Genomic DNA, 23,985 nt, shown 5'->3' with positions numbered 1-23,985 from the left:
CCCTCAAGAAGCCTTTCGCTAAGACAGTTCTTGTGGAATTGGCAAAGTGATATTTGGAAGCCCATATAGAGCTATGGTGAAAAAGGAAATATCCTCAGATGAAATCTGGAAAGAAGCTTTCTGAGAAACTGCTTAGTGTTCTGTTAATTCATCTCACAGAGTTACATCTGTATTTCGTGGATCTCTTTGCTAGCATTATTTCTGTGGAATCTGAGAACAGATATTTCGCATCCCTTTGAAGACTATAGGGCCAAAGGAAATATCCTCCGATAACAAATTGAAAGAAGCTTTCTGAGAAACTTCTTTGTGTTCTGTGAAATCATCTCACAGAGTTACAGCTTTCCCCTCAAGAAGGCTTTCGCTAAGACGGTTATTCTGGAATTGGCAAAGTGATATTTTGAAACCCATAGAGGGCTAAGGTGAAAAAGGAAATATCCTCAGATGAAATCTAGAAAGAACCTTTCTGAGATACTGCTTAGTGTTCTGTTAATTCATCTCACCGAGTTACATCTGTATTTCGTGGATCTCCTTGCTAGCCTTATTTCTGTTGAATCTGAGAACAGATATTAGGGATCCCTTTGAAGACCATAGGGCCAAAGGAAATATCCTCCCATAACAAAGAGAAAGAAGCTTTCTGAGAAACTTCTTTGTGTTCTGGGAAATCATCTCACAGAGTTACAGCTTTCGCTAGAAGAAGCCTTTCGCTAAGACAGTTCTTGTGGAATTGGCAAAGTGATATTGGGAAGCCCATAGAGGGCTATGGTGAAAAAGGAAATATCCTCAGATGAAATCTGGAAAGAAGCTTTCTGAGAAACTACTTAGTGTTCTGTTAATTCATCTCACAGAGTTACATCTCTATTTCGTGGATCTCTTTGTTAGCCTTATTTCTGTGGAATCTGAGAACGGATATTTCGGATCACTTTGAAGACTCTAGGGCCAAAGGAAATATCCTCCGATAACAAAGAGAAAGAAGCTTTCTGAGAAACTTCTTTGGGTTCTGTGAAATCATCTCGTAGAGTTACAGCTTTCGCCTCAAGAAGGCTTTCGCTAAGACAGTTCTTGTGGAATTGGCAAAGTGATATTTCGAAGCCCATGGAGGGCTATGGTGAAAAAGGAAATATCCTCAGATGAAATCTGGAAAGAAGATTTCTGAGACACTGCTTAGTGTACTGTTATTTCATCTGACAGAGTTACATCTGTATTTCGTGGATCTCTTTGCTAGCCTTATTTCTGTGGAATCTGAGAACAGATATTTCGAATCCCTTTGAAGACAAAAGGGGCAAAGGAAATATCCTCCGATAACAAAGAGAAAGAAGCATTCTGAGAAACTTTCGTGTGTTCTGTGAAATCATCTCACAGAGTTATAGCTTTCCCCTCAAGAAGCCTTTCGCTAAGACACTTCTTGTGGAATTGGCAAAGTGATATTTGGAAGCCCATAGAGGGCTATGGTGAAAAAGGAAATATCCTCAGATGAAATCTGGAAAGAAGCTTTCTCAGAAATTGCTTAGTGTTCTGTTAATTCATCTCACAGAGTTACATCTGTATTTCGTGGATCTCTTTGCTAGCCTTATTTCTGTGGAATCTGAGAATAGATATTTCGGATGCCTTTGAAGACCATAGGGCCAAAGGAAATATCCTCCGATAACAAAGAGAAAGAACGTTTCTGAGAAACTTCTTTGTGTTCTGTGAAATCATCTCACAGAGTTACAGCTTTTCCCTCAAGAAGCCTTTCGCTAAGACAGATCTTGTGGAATTGGCAAAGTGATATTTGGAAGCCCATAGAGGGCTATGGTGAAAGAGGAAATATCCTCAGATGAAAAGTGGAAAGAAGCTTTTTGAGAAACTGCTTAGTGTTCTGTTAATTCATCTCACAGAGTTACATCTGTATTTCGTGGAACTCTTTGCTAGCCTTATTTCTGTGGTATCTGAAAACAGATATTTCTGATCCCTTTGAAGACTATAGGGCCAAAGGAAATATCCTCCGATAACAAAGAGAAAGAAGCTTTCTGAGAAACTGCTTTGTGTTCTGTGAAATCATCTCACAGATTTACAGCTTTCCCCTCAAGAAGGCTTTCGCTAAGACAGTTCTTGTGGAATTGGCAACCTGATATTAGGAAGCCCATAGAGGGCTACGGTGAAAAAGGAAATATCCTCAGATGAAACCTAGAAAGAAGCTTTCTGAGATACTGCTTAGTGTTCTGTTAATTCATCTCACAGAGTTACATCTGTATTTCGTGGATCTCTTTGCTAGGCTTATTTCTGTGGAATCTGAGAACAGATATTTCGGATCCTTTTGAAGACTATAGGGCCAAAGGAAATATCGTCTGATAAGAAAGAGAAAGAAGCTTTCTGAGAAACTACTTTGTCTTCTGTGAAATCATCTCACGGAGTTACAGCTTTCCCCACAAGGAGGCATTCGCTAAGACACTTCTTGTGGAATTGTCAAAGTGATATTTTGAAGCCAATAGAGGGCTATGGTGAAAAAGGAAATATCCTCAGATGAAATCTGGCAAGAAGCTTTCTGAGAAACTGCTCTGTGTTATGTTAATTCATCTCACAGAGTTACATCTGTATTTCGTGGATCTCTTTGCTAGCCTTATTTCTGTGGAATCTGAGAACAGATATTTCGGATCCCTTTGAAGACTATAGGGCCAAAGGAAATATCCTCCAATAACAAAGAGAAAGAAGTTTTCTGAGAAAGTTCTTTGTGTTCTGTGCAATCATCTCACAGAGTTACAGCTTTCCCCTCAAGAAGCCTTTCGCTAAGACAGTTCTTGTGGAATTGGCAAAGTGATATTTGGAAGCCCATATAGAGCTATGGTGAAAAAGGAAATATCCTCAGATGAAATCTGGAAAGAAGCTTTCTGAGAAACTGCTTAGTGTTCTGTTAATTCATCTCACAGAGTTACATCTGTGTTTCGTGGATCTCTTTGCTAGCCTTATTTCTGTGGAATCTGAGAACAGTCATTACGGATCCCTTAGAAGACTACAGGGCCAAAGGAAATATCCTCCGATAACAAGGAGAAAGAAGCTTTCTGAGAAACTTCTTTGTGTTCTGTGAAATCATCTCACAGAGTTACAGCTTTCCCCTCAAGAAGACTTTCGCTAAGACAGTTCTTGTGGAATTGGCAAAGTGATATTTGGAAACCCATAGAGGGCTATGGTGAAAAAGGAAATATCCTCAGATGAAATCTGGAAAGAAGGTTTCTGAGAAAGTGCTTAGTGTTCTGTTAATTCATCTCACAGAATTACATCTGTATTTCGTGGATCTCTTTGGTACCCTTATATCTGTGGAATCTGCGAACAGATATTAGGGATCCCTTTGAAGACCATAGGGCCAAGGGAAATATCCTCCGATAACAAAGAGAAAGAAGCTTTCTGAGAAACTTCTTTGTGTTCTGTGAAATCATCTCACAGAGTTACAGCTTTCCCTAGAAGAAGCCTTTCGCTAAGACAGTTCTTGTGGAATTGGCAAAGTGATATTTGGAAGCCCATAGAGGGCTATGGTGAAAAAGGAAATATCCTCAGATGAAATCTGGAAAGAAGCTTTCTGAGAAACTGCTTAGTGTTCTGTTAATTCATCTCACAGAGTTACATCTGTATTTCGTGGATCTCTTTGCTAGCCTTATTTCTGTGGAATCTGAGAACAGATATTTCGGATCCCTTTGAAGACCATAGGGCCAAAGGAAATATCCGCCGATAACAAAGAGAAAGAAGCTTTCTGAGAATCTTCTTTGTGTTTTGTGAAATCATCTCACAGAGTTACAGCTTTCCCCTCAAGAGGCCTTTCGCTAAGACAGTTCTTGTGGAATTGGCAAAGTGATATTTGGAAGCCCTTAGAGGGCTATGGTGAAAAAGGAAATATCCTCAGATGAAATCTGGAAAGAAGCTTTCTGAGAAAGTGCTTAGTGTTCTGTTAATTTATCTCACAGAGTTACATCTGTATTTCGTGGATCTCTTTGCTAGCCTTATTTCAGTGGAATCTGAGAACAGATATTTCGGATTCCTTTGAAGACTCTAGGGCCAAAGGAAATATCCTCCGATAACAAAGAGAAAGAAGCTTTCTGAGAAACTTCTTTGTGTTCTGTGAAATCATCTCGCGGAGTTACAGCTTTCGCCTCAAGAAGCCTTTCGCTAAGACAGTTCTTGTGGAATTGGCAAAGTGATATTTCGAAGCCCATAGAGGGCTATGTTGAAAAAGGAAATATCCTCAGATGTAATCTGGAAAGAAGATTTCGGAGACACTGCTTAGTGTACTGTTATTTCATCTGACAGAGTTTCATCTGTATTTCGTGGATCTCTTTGCTAGCCTTATTTCTGTGGAATCTGAGAAGAGATCTTTCGAATCCCTTTGAAGACAAAAGGGGCAAAGGAAATATCCTCCGATAACAAAGAGAAAGAAGCATTCTGAGAAACTTTCGTGTGTTCTGTGAAATCATCTCACAGAGTTATAGCTTTCCCCTCAAGAAGCCTTTCGCTAAGACAGATCTTGTGGAATTGGCAAAGTGATATTTGGAAGCCCATAGAGGGCTATGGTGAAAGAGGAAATATCCTCAGATGAAAACTGGAAAGAAGCTTTCTGAGAAACCGCTTAGTGTTCTGTTAATTCATCTCACAGAGTTACATCTGTATTTCGTGGAACTCTTTGCTAGCCTTATTTCTGTGGTATCTGAAAACAGATATTTCGGATCCCTTTGAAGACTATAGGGCCAAAGGAAATATCCTCCGATAACAAAGAGAAAGAAGCTTTCTGAGAAACTGCTTTGTGTTCTGTGAAATCATCTCACAGAGTTACAGCTTTCCCCTCAAGAAGGCTTTCACTAAGACAGTTCTTGTGGAATTGGCAAAGTGATATTTCTAAGCGTATCGAGGGCTATGGTGAAATAGGAAATATCCTCAGACGAAATGTGGAAAGAAGTTTTCTGATAAACTGCTTCGTGTTCTGTTAATTCGTCTCATGGAGTTACATCTGTATTTCGTGGATCTCTTTGCTAGCCTTATTTCTGTGGAATCTGAGAACAGATATTTCGGATCCCTTTGAAGACTACAGGGACAAAGGAAATATCCGCCGATAACAAAGAGAAAGAAGCTTTCTGAGAAACTTCTTTGTGTTCTGTGAAATCATCTCGCAGAGTTACAGCTTTCCCCTGAAGAAGCCTTTCGCTAAGACAGTTCTTGTGGAATAGGCAAAGTGATATTTGGAAGCCCATAGAGGGCTATGGTGAAAAAGGAAATATCCTCAGATGAAATCTGGAAAGAAGCTTTCTGAGGTACTGTTTAGTGTTCTGTTATTCATCTGACAGAGTTACATCTGTATTTCGTGGATCTCTTTGCTAGCCTTATTTCTGTTGAATCTGAGAACAGATATTTCGGAACCCTTTGAAGACCATAGGGCCAAGGGGAACATCCTCCGATAACAAAGAGAAAGAAGCTTTCTGAGAAACTTCTTTCTGTTCTGTGAAATCATCTCACAGAGTTACAGCTTTCCCCTCAAGAAGCCTTTCGCTAAGACTGTTCTTGTGGAATTGGCAAAGTGATATTTTGAAGCCCATAGAGGGCTATGGTGAAAAAGGAAATATCCTCAGATGAAATCTGGAAAGAAGGTTTCTGAGAAACTGCTTAGTGTTCTGTTAATTCATCTCACAGAGTTACATCTGTATTTCGTGGATCTCTTTGCTAGCCTTATTTCTGTGGAATCTGAGAAAAGATATTTCGGATCCCTTTGAAGACCATAGGGCCAAAGGAAATATCCTCCGATAACACAGAGAAAGAAGCTTTCTGAGAAACTACTTTGTGTTCTGTGAAATCATCTCACAGAGTTACAGCTTTCTCCTCAAGAACCTTTCGCTAAGGCACTTCTTGTGGAATTTGCAAAGTGATATTTGGAAGCCCTTAGAGGTCTATGGTGAAAAAGGAAATATCCTCAGATGAAATCTGGAAAGAAGCTGTCTGAGACACTGTTTAGTGTTCTGTTAATTCATCTGACAGAGTTACATCTGTATTTCGTGGATCTCTTTGCTAGCCTTATTTCTGTTGAATCTGAGAACAGATATTTCGGATCCCTTTGATGACTCTAGGGCCAAAGGAAATATCCTCCGATAACAAAGAGAAAGAAGCTTTCAGAGAAACTTCTTTGTGTTCTGTGAAATCATCTCACAGAGTTACAGCTTTCCCCTCAAGAAGCCTTTCGCTAAGACAGTTCTTGTGGAATTGGCAAAGTGATATTTGGTAGCCCATGGAAGGTTATGGTGAAAAGGGAAATATCCTCAGATGAAAACTGGAAAGAAGCTTTCTGAGAAACAGCTTAGTGTTATGTTAATTCATCTCACAGAGTTACATCTGTATTTCGTGGATCTCTTTGCTAGCCTTATTTCTGTGGAATCTGGCAACAGATATTTCGGATCCCTTTGAAGACCATAGGGCCAAAGGAAATATCCTCCGATAACAAAGAGAAAGAAGCTTTCTGAGAAAATTCTTTGTGTTCTGTGAAATCACCTCACAGAGTTACAGCATTCCCTTCAAGAAGCCATTCGCTAAGACAGTTCTTGTGGAAATGGCAAAGTGATATTTCGATGCCCCTAGAGGGCTATGTTGAAAAAGGAAATATCCTCAGATGAAATCTGGAAAGAAGCTTTCTGAGACACTGCTTAGTGTTATGTTAATTCATCTCACAGAGTTACATCTGTATTTCGTGGATCTCTTTGCTAGCCTTATTTCTGTGGAATCTGAGAACAGATATTTCGGATCCCTTTGAAGACCATAGGGCCAAAGGAAATATCCTCCGATAACAAAGAGAAAGAAGCTTTCTGAGAAACTTCTTTGTGTTCTCTGAAATCATCTCACAGAGTTACAGCTTTCCGCTCAAGAAAACTTTCGCTAAGGCACTTCTTGTGGAATAGGCAAAGTGATATTTCGAAGCCCATAGAGGGCTATGGTGAAAAAGGAAATATCCTCAGATGAAATCTGGGAAGAAGCTTTCTGAGAAACTGCTTAGTGTTCTGTTAATTCATCTGACAGAGTTACATCTGTATTTCGTGGAACTCTTTGCTAGCCTTATTTCTGTTGAATCTGAGAGCAGATATTTCGGATCCCTCTGAAGACCATAGGGCCACATTGAATATCCTCCGATAACAAAGAGAAAGAAGCTTTCTGAGAAACTTCTTTCTGTTCTGTGAAATCGTCTCACAGAGTTACATCTTTCCCCTCAAGAAGCCTTTCACTAAGACTGTTCTTGTTTAATTGGCAAAGTGATATTTGGAAGCCCCTAGAGGGCTATGGTGAAAAAGGAAATATCCTCCGATGAAATCTGGAAAGAAGGTTTCTGAGAAACTGCTTAGTGTTCTGTTAATTCATCTCACAGAGTTACATCTGTATTTCGTGGATCTCTTTGCTAGCCTTATTTCTGTGGAATCTGAGAACAGATATTTCGGATTCCTTTGAAGACCATACGGCCAAAGGAAATATCCTCCGATAACAAAGAGAAAGAAGCTTTCTGAGAAACTTCTTTGTGTTCTGTGAAATCATCTCACAGAGTTACAGCTTTCCCCTCAAGAAGCCTTTCGCTAAGACAGTTCTTGTGGAATTGGCAAAGTGATATTTGGAAGCCCATAGAGGGCTATGGTGAAAAAGGAAATATATCCAGATGAAATCTGGAAAGAGGCTTTCTGAGAAACTGCTTATTGTTCTGTTAATTCATCTGACAGAGTTAAATGTGTATTTCGTGTATCTCTTTGCTAGCCTTATTTCTGTGGAATTTGAGAACAGATATTTCGGATCCCTTTGAAGACCATAGGGGCCAAAGGAAATATCCTCCGATAACAAAGAGAAAGAAGCTTTCTGAGAAACTTCTTTGTGTTCTGTGAAATCATCTCACAGATTTACTGCTTTCCCTTCAAGAAGCCTTTCGCTAAGACAGTTGTTTTTGAATTGGCAACGTGATATTTGGAAGCCCATAGAGGGCTATGGTGAAAAAGGAAATATCCTCAGATGAAACTTAGAAAAAGCTTTTTGAGATACTGCGTAGTGTTCTGTTAATTCATCTCACAGAGTTACATCTGTATTTCGTGGATCTCATTGCTAGCCTTATTTCTGTGGAATCTGAGAACAGATATTTCGGATCCCTTTGAAGACCATAGGGCCAAAGGAAATATCCTCCGATAACAAAGAGAAAGAAGCTTTCTGAGAAACTTCTTTGTGTTCTGGGAAATCATCTCACAGAGTTACAGCTTTCCCCTCAAGAAGCCTTTCGCTAAGACAGTTCTTGCGGAATTGGCAAAATGATATTTGGAAGCCCATAGAGGGCTATGGTGAAAAAGGAAATATCCTCAGATGAAACCTGGAAGGAAGCTTTCTGAGAAACTGCTTAGCGTTCTGTTAATTCATCTCACAGAGTTACATCTGTATTTCCTGGATCTCTTTGCAAGCCTTATTTCTGTGTAATCTGAGAACAGATATTTCGGATCCCTTTGGAGACTATAGGGCCAAAGGAAATATCCTCCGATATCAAAGAGAAAGAAGCTTTCTGAGAAACTTCTTTGTGTTCTGTGAAATCATCTCACAGAGGTACAGCTTTCCCCTCAAGAAGCCTTTCGCTAAGACAGTTCTTGTGGAATTGGCAAAGTGATATTTGGAAGCCCATAGAGGGCTATGGTGAAAAAGGAAATATCCCCAGATGAAATCTGGAAAGAAGCTTTCTGAGAAACTGCTTAGTGTTCTGTTATTTCATCTCACAGAGTTACATCTGTATTTCATGGATCTCTTTGCTAGCCTTATTTCTGTGGAATTTGAGAACAGATATTTCGGATCCCTTTGAAGACCATAGGGCCAAAGGAAATATCCGCCGATAACAAAGAGAAAGAAGCTTTCTGAGAAACTTCTTTGTGTTCTGTGAAATCATCTCACAGAGTGACTGCTTTCCCTTCAAGAAGCCTTTCGCTAAGACAGTTGTTGTGGAATTGGCAACGTGATATTTGGAAGCCTATAGAGGCCTGTGGTGAAAAAGGAAATATCCTCAGATAAAACCTAGAAAAAGCTTTCTGAGATACTGCTTAGTGTTCTGTTAATTCATCTCACAGAGTTACATCTGTATTTCGTGGATCTCTTTGCTAGCCTTATTTCTGTGGAATCTGAGAATAGATATTAGGGATCCCTTTGAAGACCATAGGGCCAAAGGAAATATCCTCTGATAACAAAGAGAAAGAAGCTTTCTGAGAAACTTCTTTGTGTTCTCTGAAATCATCTCACAGAGTTACAGCTTTCCCTAGAAGAAGCCTTTCGCTAAGACAGTTCTTGTGGAATTGGCAAAGTGATATTGGGAAGCCCATAGAGGGCTATGGTGAAAAAGGAAATATCCTCGGATGAAATCTGGAAATAAGCTTTCTGAGAAACTGCTTAGTGTTCTGTTAATTCATCTCACAGAGTTACATCCGTATTTCGTGGATCTCTTTGAGCCTTATTTCTGTGGAATCTGAGAACAGATATTTTGGATCCCTTTGAAGACTAAAGGGCAAAAGGAAATATCCGCCGATAACAAAGAGAAAGAAGCTTTCTGAGAAACTTCTTTGTGTTCTGTGAAATCATCTCACAGAGTTAACGCTTTCCCCTCAAGAAGCCTTTCGCTAAGACAGTTCTTGTGGAATTGGCAAAGTGATATTTCGAAGCCCTAAGAGGGCTATGGTGCAAAAGGAAATATCCTCAGATGAAATCTGGAAAGAAGCTTTCTGAGAAACTGCTTAGTGTTCTGTTAACTCATCTCACAGAGTTACATCTGTATTTCGTGGATCTCTTTGCTAGCCTTATTTCCGTGGAATCTGAGAACAGACATTTCCGATCCCTTTGAAGACTATAGGGCCAAAGGAAATATCCTCCGTTAAAAAAGAGAAAGAAGCTTTCTGAGAAACTTGGTGTTCTGTGAAATCATCTCACAGAGTTACAGCTTTCCCCTCAAGAAGCCTTTCGCTAAGACAGTTGTTGTGGAATTGGCAAAGTGATATTTGGAAACCCATAGAGGGCTAGGGTGAAAAAGCAAATATCCTCAGATGAAATCTGGAAAGAAGCTTTCTGAGAAACTGCTTAGTGTTCTGTTAATTCATCTCACAGAGTTACATCTGTATTTCATGGATCTCTTTGCTAGCCTTATTTCTGTGGAATCTGAGAACAGATATTTGGGATCCCTTAGAAGACCATAGGGCCAAAGGAAATATCCTCTGATAACAAAGAGAAAGAAGCTTTCTGAGAAACTTCTTTGTGTTCTGTGAAATCATCTCACAGAGTTACAGCTTTCCCCTCAAGAAGCTTTTCGCTAAGACAGTTCTTGTGGAATTGGCAAAGTGATATTGGGAAGCCCATAGAAGGCTATGGTGAAAAAGGAAATATCCTCAGATGAAATCTGGAAAGAAGCTTTCTGAGAAACTGCTTAGTGTTCTGTTAATTCATCTCACAGAGTTACATCTGCATTTCGTGGATCTCTTTGCTAGCCGTATTTCTGTGGAATCTGAGAACAGATATTCCGGATCCCTTTGAAGACCATAGGGCCAATGGAAATATACTCCTATAACAAAGAGAAAGAAGCTTTCTGAGAAACTTCTTTGTGTTCTGTGAAATCATCTGACAGAGTTACAGCTTTCCCCTCAAGAAGCCTTTCGCTAAGACAGTTCTTGTGGAATTGGCACAGTGATATTTGGAAGCCCATAGAGGGCTACGTTGAAAAAGAAATATCCTCAGATGAAATCTGGAAAGAAGCTTTCTAGAAACTTCTTAGTGTTCTGTTAATTCATCTCACAGAGTTACATCTATATTTCGTGGATCTCTTTGCTAGCCTTATTTCTGAGGAATATGAGAAGAGATATTTCGGATCCCTTTGAAGACTATAAGGCCAAAGGAAAAATCCTCCGATAACAAAGAGAAAGAAGCTTTCTGAGAAACTTCTTTGTGTTCTGTGAAATCATCTCACAGAGTTACAGCTTTCCCCTCAAGAAGCCTTTCGCTAAGACAGTTGTTGTGGAATTGGCAAAGTGATATTTGGAAGCCCATAGAGGGCTATGGTGAAAAAGGAAATATCCTCAGAAGAAACCTGGAAAGAAGCTTTCTGAGAAACTGCTTAGTGTTCTGCTAATTCATCTCACAGAGTTACATCTGTATTTCGTGGATCTCTTTGCTAGCCTTATTTCTGTGGAATCTGAGAACAGATATTTCGGATCCCTTTGGAGACCATAGGGCCAATGGAAATATCCTCCGATAACAAAGAGAAAGAAGCTTTCTGAGAAACTTCTTTGTGTTCTGTGAAATCATCTCACAGAGTTACAGCTTTCCCCTCAAGAAGCCTTTCGCTAAGACAGTTGTTGTGGAATTTTCAAAGTGATATTTGGAAGCCCATAGAGGGTTATGGTGAAAAAGGAAATAACCTCAGATGAAATCTGGAATGAAGATTTCTGAGACACTGCTTAGTGTACTGTTATTTCATCTGACAGAGTTACATCTGTATTTCGTGGATCTCTTTGCTAGCCTTATTACTGTGGAATCTGAGAACAGGTATTTCGAATCCCTTTGAAGACAAAAGGGCCAAAGGAAATATCCTCTGATAACAAAGAGAAAGAAGCATTCTGAGAAACTTTCGTGTGTTCTGTGAATCATCTCACAGATATAGAGCTTTCCCTAGAAGAAGCCTTTCGCTAAGACACTTCTTGTGGAATTGGCAAAGTGATATTTGGAAGCCCATAGAGGGCTATGGTGAAAACGGAAATATCCTCAGATGAAATTTGGAAAGAAGCTTTCTAGAAACGGCTTAGTGTTCTGTTAATTCATCTCACAGAGTTTCATTTGTATTTCGTGGATCTCTTTGCTAGCCTTATTTCTGTGGAATCTGAGAACAGATATTTCGGATCCCTTTGAGGACTATAGGGCCAAAGGAAATATCCTCCGATAACAAAGAGAAAGAAGCTTTCTGAAAAACTTCTTTGTGTTCTGTGAAATCATCTCACAGAGTTACAGCTTTCCCCTTAAGAAGCCTTTCGCTTAAGACAGTTCTTGTGGAATTGGCAAAGTGATATTTGGAAGCCCATAGAGGGCCATGGTGATAAAGGAAATATCCTCAGATGAAATTTGGAAAGAAGCTTTCTGAGAAACTGCTTAGTGTTCTGTTAATTCATCTCACAGAGTTACATCTGCATTTCGTGGATCACTTTGCTAGCCTTGTTTCTGTTGAATCTGAACACAGATATTTCGGATCCCTTTGAAGACTATAGGGCCAAAGGAAATATCCTCCGATAACAAAGAGAAAGAAGTTTTCTGAGAAACTTTTCTGTGTTCTGTGAAATCATCTCACAGGGTTACAGCTTTCCCCTCAAGAAGCCTTTCGCTAAGACAGTTCTTGTGGAATTGGCAAAGTGATATTTGGAAGCCAATAGAGGGCTATGGTGAAAAAGGAAATATCCTCAGATGAAATCTGGAAAGAAGCTTTCTGAGAAACTGCTTAGTGTTCTGTTAATTCATCGCACAGAGTTACATCTGTATTTCGTGGATCTCTTTGCTAGCCTTATTCCTGTGGAATCTGAGAACAGATATTTCGGATCCCTTTGAAGACCATAGGGCCAAAGGAAATGTCCTTCGATAACAAAGAGAAAGAAGCTTTCTGAGAAACTTCTTTGTGTTCTGTGAAATCATCTCACAGAGTTACAGCGTTCCCCTCAAGAAGCCTTTCGCTAAGACAGTTCTTGTGGAAGTGGCGAAGTGATATTTGGAAGCCCCTAGAGGGCTATAGTGAAAAAGGATATATCCTCACATGAAATCTGGAAAGAAGATTTCTAAGACACTGCTTAGTGTTCTGTGAATTCATCTGACAGAGTTACATCTGTATTTGGTGGATCTCTTTGCTAGGCTTATTTCTGTGGAATCTCAGAACAGATATTTCGGATCCCTTTGAAGACTATAGGGCTAAAGGAAATATCCTACGAGAACAAAGAGAAAGAAGCTTTCTGAGAAACTTCTTTGTGTTCTGTGAAATCATGTCACAGAGTTACAGCTTTCCCCTCAAGAAGCCTTTCGATAAGACAGTTCTTGTGGAATTGGCAAAGTGATATTTGGAAGCCCATAGAGGGCTATGGTGAAAAAGGAAATATCCCTAGATGAAATCTGGAAAGAAGCTTTCTGAGAAACTGCTTAGTGTTCTGTTAATTCATCTCACAGAGTTACATCTGTATTTCGTGGATCTCTTTGCTAGCCTTATTTCTGTGGAATCTGAGAACAGATATTTCGGATACCTTTGAAGACTATAGGGCCAAAGGAAATATCCTCTGATAACAAAGAGAAAGAAGCTTTCTGAGACACTTCTTTGTGTTCTGTGAAACCATCTCACAGAGTTACAGCTTTCCCTAGAAGAAGCCTTTCGCTAAGACAGTTCTTGTGGAAGTGGCAAAGTGATATTTGGAAGCCCCTAGAGGACTATGGTGAAAAAGGGTATATCCTCAGATGAAATCTGGAAGGAAGATTTCTGAGACACTGCTTAGTGTTCTGTTAATTCATCTCACAGAGTTACATCTGTATTTCGTGGATCTCTTTGCTAACCTTATTTCTGTGGAATCTGAGAACAGATATTTCGGATCCCTTTGAAGACTATGGGGCTAAAGGAAATATCCTCCGATAACAAAGAGAAAGAAGCTTTCTGAGAAACTTCTTTGTGTTCTCTGAAATCATCTCACAGAGTTACACCTTTCCCCTCAAGAAGCCTTTCGCTAAGACAGTTCTTGTGGAATTTGCAAAGTGATATTTGGAAGCCCGTAGAGGGCTATGGTGAAAAAGGAAATATCCTCAGATGAAATCTGGACACAAGTTTTCTGAGAAACTGCTTAGTATTCTGTTAATTTATCTCACAGAGTTAAACCTGTATTAGGTTGATCTCTTTGATAGCCTTTTTTCTGTGGAATCTGAGAACAGATATTTCGGATCCCTTTGAAGACCATAGGGCCAAAGGAAATATCCTCCGATAACAAAGAGAAAGAAGCTTTCTCAGAAACTTCTTTGTGTTCTGTGAAATCATCTCACAGAGTTACAGCTTTCCCCTCAAGAAGCCTTTCGCTAAGACAGTTCTTGTGGAATTGGCAAAGTGATATTTGGAAGCCCATAGAGGGCTATGGTGAAAAAGGAAATATCCTCAGATGAAATCTGGAAAGAAGCTTTCTGAGAAACTGCTTAGTGTTCTGTTAATGCATCTCACAGAGTTACATCTGTATTTCGTGGATCTCTTTGCTAGCCTTATTTCTGTGGAATCTGAGAACAGACATTTCGGATCCCTTTGAAGACCATAGGCCAAAGGAAATATCCTCCGATAAGAAAGAGAAAGAAACTTTCTGAGAAACTTCTTTGTGTTCTGTGACTCATCTCACAGATATAGAGCTTTCCCTAGAAGAAGCCTTTCGCTAAGACAGTTCTTGTGGAATTGGCAAAGTGATATTTGGAAGCCCATAGAGGGCTATGGTGAAAACAGAAACATCCTCAGATGAAATTTGGAAAGAAGCTTTCTAGAAACTGCTTAGTGTTCTGTAAATTCATCTCACAGAGTTACATCTGTATTTCGAGGATCTCTTTGCTAGCCTTATTTCTGTGGAATCTGAGAACAGATATTTCGGATCCCTTTGAGGACTATAGGGCCAAAGGAAATATCCTCCGATAACAAGGAGAAAGAAGCTTTCTGAGAAACTTCTTTGTGTTCTGTGAAATCATCTCACAGAGTTACAGCTTTCCAATCAACAAGCCTTTTGCTAAGACAGTTATTGTGGAATTGGCAAAGTGATATTTGGAAGCCCATAGAGGCCTATGGTGAAAAAGGAAATATCCTCAGAAGAAACCTGGAAAGAAGCTTTCTGAGAAACTGCTTAGTGTTCTGTTAATTCATTTCACAGAGTAACATCTGAATTTAGTGGATCTCTTTGCTAGACTTATTTCTGTGGAATCTGAGAACATTTATTTCGGATCCCTTTGAAGACCATAGGGCCAAAGGAAATATCCTCCCATAAAAAAGAGAAAGAAGCTTTCTCAGAAACTTCTTTGTGTTCTGTGAAATCATCTCACAGAGTTAGAGCTTTCCCCTTAAGAAGCCTTTCGTTAAGACAGTTCTTGTGGAATTGGCAAAGTGATATTTGGAAGCCCATAGAAGGCTACGGTGAAAAAGGAAATATCCTCAGATGAAATCTGGAAAGAAGCTTTCTGAGAAAATGCTTAGTGTTCCGTTAATGCATCTCACGGAAAACATCTGAATTTCGTGGATGTCTTTGCTAGCCTTATTACTGTGTAATCTGAGAACAGATATTTCGGATCCCTTTGAAGAGCATAGGGCCAAAGGAAATATCCTCCGATAACAAAGAGAAAGAAACGTTCTGAGAAACTTCTTTGTGTTCTGTGAAATCATCTCACAGAGTTACTGCTTTCCCTTCAAGAAGCCTTTCGCTAAGACAGTTGTTGTGGAATTGGCAACGTGATATTTGGAAGCCCATAGAGGGCTATGGTGTAAAAGGAAATATCCTCAGATGAAACCTAGAAAGAAGCTTTCTGATATACTGCTTAGTGTTCTGTTAATTCATCTCACAGAGTTACATCTGTATTTCGTGGATCTCTGTGGTAGCCTTATTTCTGTGGAATCTGAGAACAGATATTTCGGATCCCTTTGAAGACTATAGGGCCAAAGGAAATATCCTCTGCTAACAAAGAGAAAGAAGCTTTCTGAGAAACTTCTTTGTGTTCTGTGAAATCATCTCACAGAGTTACAGCTTTCCCCACAAGGAGGCTTTCGCTAAGACAGTTCTTGTGGAATTGGCAAAGTGATATTTGGAAGCCCATAGAGGGCTATGGTGAAAAAGGAAATATCCTCAGATGAAATCTGCAAAGAAGCTTTCTGAGAAACTGCTTAGTGTTCTGTTAATTCATCTCACAGAGTTACATCTCTGTTTCGTGGATCTCTTTGCTAGCCTTATTTCTGTGGAATCTGAGAACAGATATTTCGGATCCCTTTGAAGACCATAGGGCCAAAGGAAATATCCACCGATAACAAAGAGAAAGAAGCTTTCTGAGAAACTTCTTTGTGTTCTGTGAAATCATCTCACAGAGTTACAGCTTTCCCCTTAAGAAGCCTTTCGCTAAGACAGTTCTTGTGGAATTGGCAAAGTGATATTTGGAAGCCCATAGAGGGCTATGTTGATAAAGGAAATATCCTCAGATGAAATCTGGAAAGAAGCTTTCTGAGAAACTGCTTAGTGTTCTGTTAATTCATCTCACAGAGTTACATCTGTATTTCGTGGATCTCTTTGCTAGCCTTGTTTCTGTTGAATCTGAAAACAGATATTTCGGATCCCTTTGAAGACTATAGGGCCAAAGGAAATATCCTCCGATAACAAAGAGAAAGAAGTTTTCTGAGAAACTTTTCTGTGTTCTGTGAAATCATCTCACAGAGTTCCAGCTTTTCCCTCAAGAAGCCTTTCGCTAAGACAGTTCTTGTGGAATTGGCAAAGTGATATTTGGAAGCCAATAGAGGGCTATGGTGAAAAAGGAAATATCCTCAGATGAAATCTGGAAAGAAGCTTTCTGAGAAACTGCTTTGTGTTCTGTTAATTCAACGCACAGAGTTACATCTGTATTTCGTGGATCTCTTTGCTAGCCTTATTCCTGTGGAATCTGAGAACAGATATTTCGGATCCCTTTGAAGACCATAGGGCCAAAGGAAATATCCTTCGATAACAAAGAGAAAGAAGCTTTCTGAGAAACTTCTTTGTGTTCTGTGAAATCATCTCACAGAGTTACAGCGTTCCCCTCAAGAAGCCTTTCGCTAAGACAGTTCTTGTGGAAGTGGCAAAGTGATATTTAGAAGCCACTAGAGGGCTATAGTGAAAAAGGATATATCCTCACATGAAATCAGGAAAGAAGATTTCTAAGACACTGCTTAGTGTTCTGTGAATTCATCTGACAGAGGTACATCTGTATTTCGTGGATCTCTTTGCTAGCCTTATTTCTGTGGAATCTCAGAACAGATATTTCGGATCCCTTTGAAGACTATAGGGCTAAAGGAAATATCCTACGAGAACAAAGAGAAAGAAGCTTTCTGAGAAACTTCTTTGTGTTCTGTGAAATCATGTCACAGAGTTACAGCTTTCCCCTCAAGAAGCCTTTCGATAAGACAGTTCTTGTGGAATTGGCAAAGTGATATTTGGAAGCCCATAGAGGGCTATGGTGAAAAAGGAAATATCCCTAGATGAAATCTGGAAAGAAGCTTTCTGAGAAACTGCTTAGTGTTCTGTTAATTCATCTCACAGAGTTACATCTGTATTTCGTGGATCTCTTTGCTAGCCTTATTTCTGTGGAATCTGAGAACAGATATTTCGGATACCTTTGAAGACTATAGGGCCAAAGGAAATATCCTCTGATAACAAAGAGAAAGAAGCTTTCTGAGACACTTCTTTGTGTTCTGTGAAACCATCTCACAGAGTTACAGCTTTCCCTAGAAGAAGCCTTTCGCTAAGACAGTTCTTGTGGAAGTGGCAAAGTGATATTTGGAAGCCCCTAGAGGACTATGGTGAAAAAGGGTATATCCTCAGATGAAATCTGGAAGGAAGATTTCTGAGACACTGCTTAGTGTTCTGTTAATTCATCTCACAGAGTTACATCTGTATTTCGTGGATCTCTTTGCTAACCTTATTTCTGTGGAATCTGAGAACAGATATTTCGGATCCCTTTGAGGACTATAGGGCCAAAGGAAATATCCTCCGATAACAAAGAGAAAGAAGCTTTCTCAGAAACTTCTTTGTGTTCTGTGAAATCATCTCACAGAGTTACAGCTTTCCCCTCAAGAAGCCTTTCGCTAAGACAGTTCTTGTGGAATTGGCAAAGTGATATTTGGAAGCCCATAGAGGGCTATGGTGAAAAAGGAAATATCCTCAGATGAAATCTGGAAAGAAGCTTTCTGAGAAACTGCTTAGTGTTCTGTTAATGCATCTCACAGAGTTACATCTGTATTTCGTGGATCTCTTTGCTAGCCTTATTTCTGTGGAATCTGAGAACAGACATTTCGGATCCCTTTGAAGACCATAGGCCAAAGGAAATATCCTCCGATAACAAAGAGAAAGAAACTTTCTGAGAAACTTCTTTGTGTTCTGTGACTCATCTCACAGATATAGAGCTTTCCCTAGAAGAAGCCTTTCGCTAAGACAGTTCTTGTGGAATTGGCAAAGTGATATTTGGAAGCCCATAGAGGGCTATGGTGAAAACAGAAACATCCTCAGATGGAATTTGGAAAGAAGCTTTCTAGAAACTGCTTAGTGTTCTGTAAATTCATCTCACAGAGTTACATCTGTATTTCGAGGATCTCTTTGCTAGCCTTATTTCTGTGGAATCTGAGAACAGATATTTCGGATCCCTTTGAGGACTATAGGGCCAAAGGAAATATCCTCCGATAACAAGGAGAAAGAAGCTTTCTGAGAAACTTCTTTGTGTTCTGTGAAATCATCTCACAGAGTTACAGCTTTCCAATCAACAAGCCTTTTGCTAAGACAGTTATTGTGGAATTGGCAAAGTGATATTTGGAAGCCCATAGAGGCCTATGGTGAAAAAGGAAATATCCTCAGAAGAAACCTGGAAAGAAGCTTTCTGAGAAACTGCTTAGTGTTCTGTTAATTCATTTCACAGAGTAACATCTGAATTTAGTGGATCTCTTTGCTAGACTTATTTCTGTGGAATCTGAGAACATTTATTTCGGATCCCTTTGAAGACCATAGGGCCAAAGGAAATATCCTCCCATAAAAAAGAGAAAGAAGCTTTCTCAGAAACTTCTTTGTGTTCTGTGAAATCATCTCACAGAGTTAGAGCTTTCCCCTTAAGAAGCCTTTCGTTAAGACAGTTCTTGTGGAATTGGCAAAGTGATATTTGGAATCCCATAGAAGGCTACGGTGAAAAAGGAAATATCCTCAGATGAAATCTGGAAAGAAGCTTTCTGAGAAAATGCTTAGTGTTCCGTTAATGCATCTCACGGAAAACATCTGAATTTCGTGGATGTCTTTGCTAGCCTTATTACTGTGTAATCTGAGAACAGATATTTCGGATCCCTTTGAAGAGCATAGGGCCAAAGGAAATATCCTCCGATAACAAAGAGAAAGAAACGTTCTGAGAAACTTCTTTGTGTTCTGTGAAATCATCTCACAGAGTTACTGCTTTCCCTTCAAGAAGCCTTTCGCTAAGACAGTTGTTGTGGAATTGGCAACGTGATATTTGGAAGCCCATAGAGGGCTATGGTGAAAAAGGAAATATCCTCAGATGAAACCTAGAAAGAAGCTTTCTGATATACTGCTTAGTGTTCTGCTAATTCATCTCACAGAGTTACATCTGTATTTCGTGGATCTCTGTGGTAGCCTTATTTCTGTGGAATCTGAGAACAGATATTTCGGATCCCTTTGAAGACTATAGGGCCAAAGGAAATATCCTCTGCTAACAAAGAGAAAGAAGCTTTCTGAGAAACTTCTTTGTGTTCTGTGAAATCATCTCACAGAGTTACAGCTTTCCCCACAAGGAGGCTTTCGCTAAGACAGTTCTTGTGGAATTGGCAAAGTGATATTTGGAAGCCCATAGAGGGCTATGGTGAAAAAGGAAATATCCTCAGATGAAATCTGCAAAGAAGCTTTCTGAGAAACTGCTTAGTGTTCTGTTAATTCATCTCACAGAGTTACATCTCTGTTTCGTGGATCTCTTTGCTAGCCTTATTTCTGTGGAATCTGAGAACAGATATTTCGGATCCCTTTGAAGACCATAGGGCCAAAGGAAATATCCACCGATAACAAAGAGAAAGAAGCTTTCTGAGAAACTTCTTTGTGTTCTGTGAAATCATCTCACAGAGTTACAGCTTTCCCCTTAAGAAGCCTTTCGCTAAGACAGTTCTTGTGGAATTGGCAAAGTGATATTTGGAAGCCCATAGAGGGCTATGTTGATAAAGGAAATATCCTCAGATGAAATCTGGAAAGAAGCTTTCTGAGAAACTGCTTAGTGTTCTGTTAATTCATCTCACAGAGTTACATCTGTATTTCGTGGATCTCTTTGCTAGCCTTGTTTCTGTTGAATCTGAAAACAGATATTTCGGATCCCTTTGAAGACTATAGGGCCAAAGGAAATATCCTCCGATAACAAAGAGAAAGAAGTTTTCTGAGAAACTTTTCTGTGTTCTGTGAAATCATCTCACAGAGTTCCAGCTTTTCCCTCAAGAAGCCTTTCGCTAAGACAGTTCTTGTGGAATTGGCAAAGTGATATTTGGAAGCCAATAGAGGGCTATGGTGAAAAAGGAAATATCCTCAGATGAAATCTGGAAAGAAGCTTTCTGAGAAACTGCTTTGTGTTCTGTTAATTCAACGCACAGAGTTACATCTGTATTTCGTGGATCTCTTTGCTAGCCTTATTCCTGTGGAATCTGAGAACAGATATTTCGGATCCCTTTGAAGACCATAGGGCCAAAGGAAATATCCTTCGATAACAAAGAGAAAGAAGCTTTCTGAGAAACTTCTTTGTGTTCTGTGAAATCATCTCACAGAGTTACAGCTTTCCCCTCAAGAAGCCTTTCGCTAAGACAGTTCTTGTGGAAGTGGCAAAGTGATATTTAGAAGCCACTAGAGGGCTATAGTGAAAAAGGATATATCCTCACATGAAATCAGGAAAGAAGATTTCTAAGACACTGCTTAGTGTTCTGTGAATTCATCTGACAGAGGTACATCTGTATTTCGTGGATCTCTTTGCTAGCCTTATTTCTGTGGAATCTCAGAACAGATATTTCGGATCCCTTTGAAGACTATAGGGCTAAAGGAAATATCCTACGATAACAAAGAGAAAGAAGCTTTCTGAGAAACTTCTTTGTGTTCTGTGAAATCATGTCACAGAGTTACAGCTTTCCCCTCAAGAAGCCTTTCGATAAGACAGTTCTTGTGGAATTGGCAAAGTGATATTTGGAAGCCCATACAGGGCTATGGTGAAAAAGGAAATATCCCTAGATGAAATCTGGAAAGAAGCTTTCTGAGAAACTGCTTAGTGTTCTGTTAATTCATCTCACAGAGTTACATCTGTATTTCGTGGATCTCTTTGCTAGCCTTATTTCTGTGGAATCTGAGAACAGATATTTCGGATACCTTTGAAGACTATAGGGCCAAAGGAAATATCCTCTGATAACAAAGAGAAAGAAGCTTTCTGAGACACTTCTTTGTGTTCTGTGAAATCATCTCACAGAGTTACAGCTTTCCCTAGAAGAAGCCTTTCGCTAAGACAGTTCTTGTGGAAGTGGCAAAGTGATATTTGGAAACCCATAGAGGACTATGGTGAAAAAGGGTATATCCTCAGATGAAATCTGGAAGGAAGATTTCTGAGACACTGCTCAGTGTTCTGTTAATTCATCTCACAGAGTTACGTCTGTATTTCGTGGATCTCTTTGCTAACCTTATTTCTGTGGAATCTGAGAACAGATATTTCGGATCCCTTTGAAGACTATGGGGCTAAAGGAAATATCCTCCGATAACAAAGAGAAAGAAGCTTTCTGAGAAACTTCTTTGTGTTCTCTGAAATCATCTCACAGAGTTACAGCTTTCCCCTCAAGAAGCCTTTCGCTAAGACAGTTCTTGTGGAATTTGCAAAGTGATATTTGGAAGCCCCTAGAGGGCTATGGTGAAAAAGGAAATATCCTCAGATGAAATCTGGAAACAAGTTTTCTGAGAAACTGCTTAGTATTCTGTTAATTCATCTCACAGAGTTAAATCTGTATTAGGTGGATCTCTTTGATAGCCTTTTTTCTGTGGAATCTGAGAACAGATATTTCGGATCCCTTTGAAGACCATAGGGCCAAAGGAAATATCCTCCGATAACAAAGAGAAAGAAGCTTTCTGAGAAACTTCTTTGTGTTCTGTGAAATCATCTCACAGAGTTACAGCTTTCCCCTCAAGAAGCCTTTCGCTAAGACAGTTCTTGTGGAATTGGCAAAGTGATATTTGGAAGCCCATAGGGGGCTATGGTGAAAAAGGAAATATCCCCAGATGAAATCTGGTAAGAAGCTTTCTGAGAAACTGCTTAGTGTTCTGTTAATTCATCTCACAGAGTTACATCTCTATTTCGTGGATTTCTTTGATAGCCTTATTTCTGTGGAATCTGAGAACAGATATTTCGGATCCCTTTGAAGACTGTAGGGCCAAAGGAAATATCCTCCGATAACAAAGAGAAAGAAGCTTTCTGAGAAACTTCTTTTTGTTCTGTGAAATCATCTCACAGAGTTACAGCTTTCCCCACAAGGAGGCTTTCGCTAAGACAGTTCTTGTGGAATTGGCAAAGTGATATTTGGAAGCCCATTGAGGGCTATGGTGAAAAAGGATATATCCTCAGTTGAAATCTGGAAAGAAGCTTTCTGAGAAACTGCTTAGTGTTCTGTTAATTCATCTCACAGAGTTACATCTGTGTTTCGTGGATCTCTTTGCTAGCCTTATTTCTGTGGAATCTGAGAACAGATATTTCGGATCCCTTTGAAGACCATAGGGCCAAAGGAAATATCCGCCGATAACAAAGAGAAAGAAGCTTTCTGAGAAACTTCTTTGTGTTCTGTGAAATCATCTCACAGAGTTACAGCTTTCCCCTCAAGAAGACTTTCGCTAAGACAGTTCTTGTGGAATTGGCAAAGTGATATTTGGAAGCCCATAGAGGGCTATGGTGATAAAGGAAATATCCTCAGATGAAATCTGGAAAGAAGCTTTCTGAGAAACTGCTTAGTGTTCTGTTAATTCATCTCACAGAGTTACATCTGTATTTCGTGGATCTCTTTTCTAGCCTTGTTTCTGTTGAATCTGAAAACAGATATTTCTGATCCCTTTGAAGACTATAGGGACAAAGGAAATATCCTCCGTTAACAAAGAGAAAGAAGTTTTCTGAGAAACTTCTTTGTGTTCTGTGAAATCATCTGACAGAGTTACAGCTTTCCCCTCAAGAAGCCTTTCGCTAAGACAGTTCTTGTGGAATTGGCAAAGTGATATTTGGAAGCCCATATAGAGCTATGGTGAAAAAGGAAATATTCTCAGATGAAATCTGGAAAGAAGCTTTCTGAGAAACTGCTTAGTGTTCTGTTAATTCATATCACAGAGTTACATCTGTATTTTGTGGATCTCTTTGCTAGGATTATTTCTGTGGAATCTGAGAACAGATAATCGGATACCTTTGAAGACCATAGGGCCAAAGGAAATATCCTCCGATAACAAAGAGAAAGAAGCTTTCTGAGAACCTTCTCTGTGTTCTGTGAAATCATCTCACAGAGTTACAGCTTTCCCCTCAAGAAGCCTTTCGCTAAGACAGTTCTTGTGGAATTGTCAAAGTGATATTTGGAAGCCAATAGAGGGCTATGGTGAAAAAGGAAATATCCTCAGATGAAATCTGGAAAGAAGCTTTCTGAGAAACTGCTTAGTGTTCTGTTAATTCATCGCACAGTGTTACATCTGTGTTTCGTGGATCTCTTTGCTAGCCTTATTTCTGTGGAATCTGAGAACAGATATTTCGGATCCCTTTGAAGACCATAGGGCCAAATTAAATATCCTTCGATAACAAAGAGAAAGAAGCTTTCTGAGAAACTTCTTTGTGTTCTGTGAAATCATCTCACAGAGTTACAGCGTTCCCCTCAAGAAGCCTTTTGCTAAGACAGTTCTTGTGGAAGTGGCAAAGTGATATTTGGAAGCCCCTAGAGGGCTATAGTGAAAAAGGATATATCCTCAGATGAAATCTGGAAAGAAGATTTCTAAGACACTGCTTAGTGTTATGTTAATTCATCTGACAGAGTTACATCTGTATTTCGTGGATCTCTTTGCTAGCCTTATTTCTGTGGAATCTGAGAACAGATATTTCGGATCCCTTTGAAGACTGTAGGGCCAAAGGAAATATCCACCGATAACAAAGAGAAAGAAGCTTTCTGAGAAACTTCTTTGTGTTCTGTGAAATCATCTCACAGAGTAACAG

The sequence above is a fragment of the Macaca mulatta genome, chromosome 15, assembly GCF_049350105.2.
Source record: "Macaca mulatta isolate MMU2019108-1 chromosome 15, T2T-MMU8v2.0, whole genome shotgun sequence".
NCBI classification, from domain to species: domain Eukaryota; kingdom Metazoa; phylum Chordata; class Mammalia; order Primates; family Cercopithecidae; genus Macaca; species Macaca mulatta.
This window is presented reverse-complemented; position numbering follows the sequence as displayed.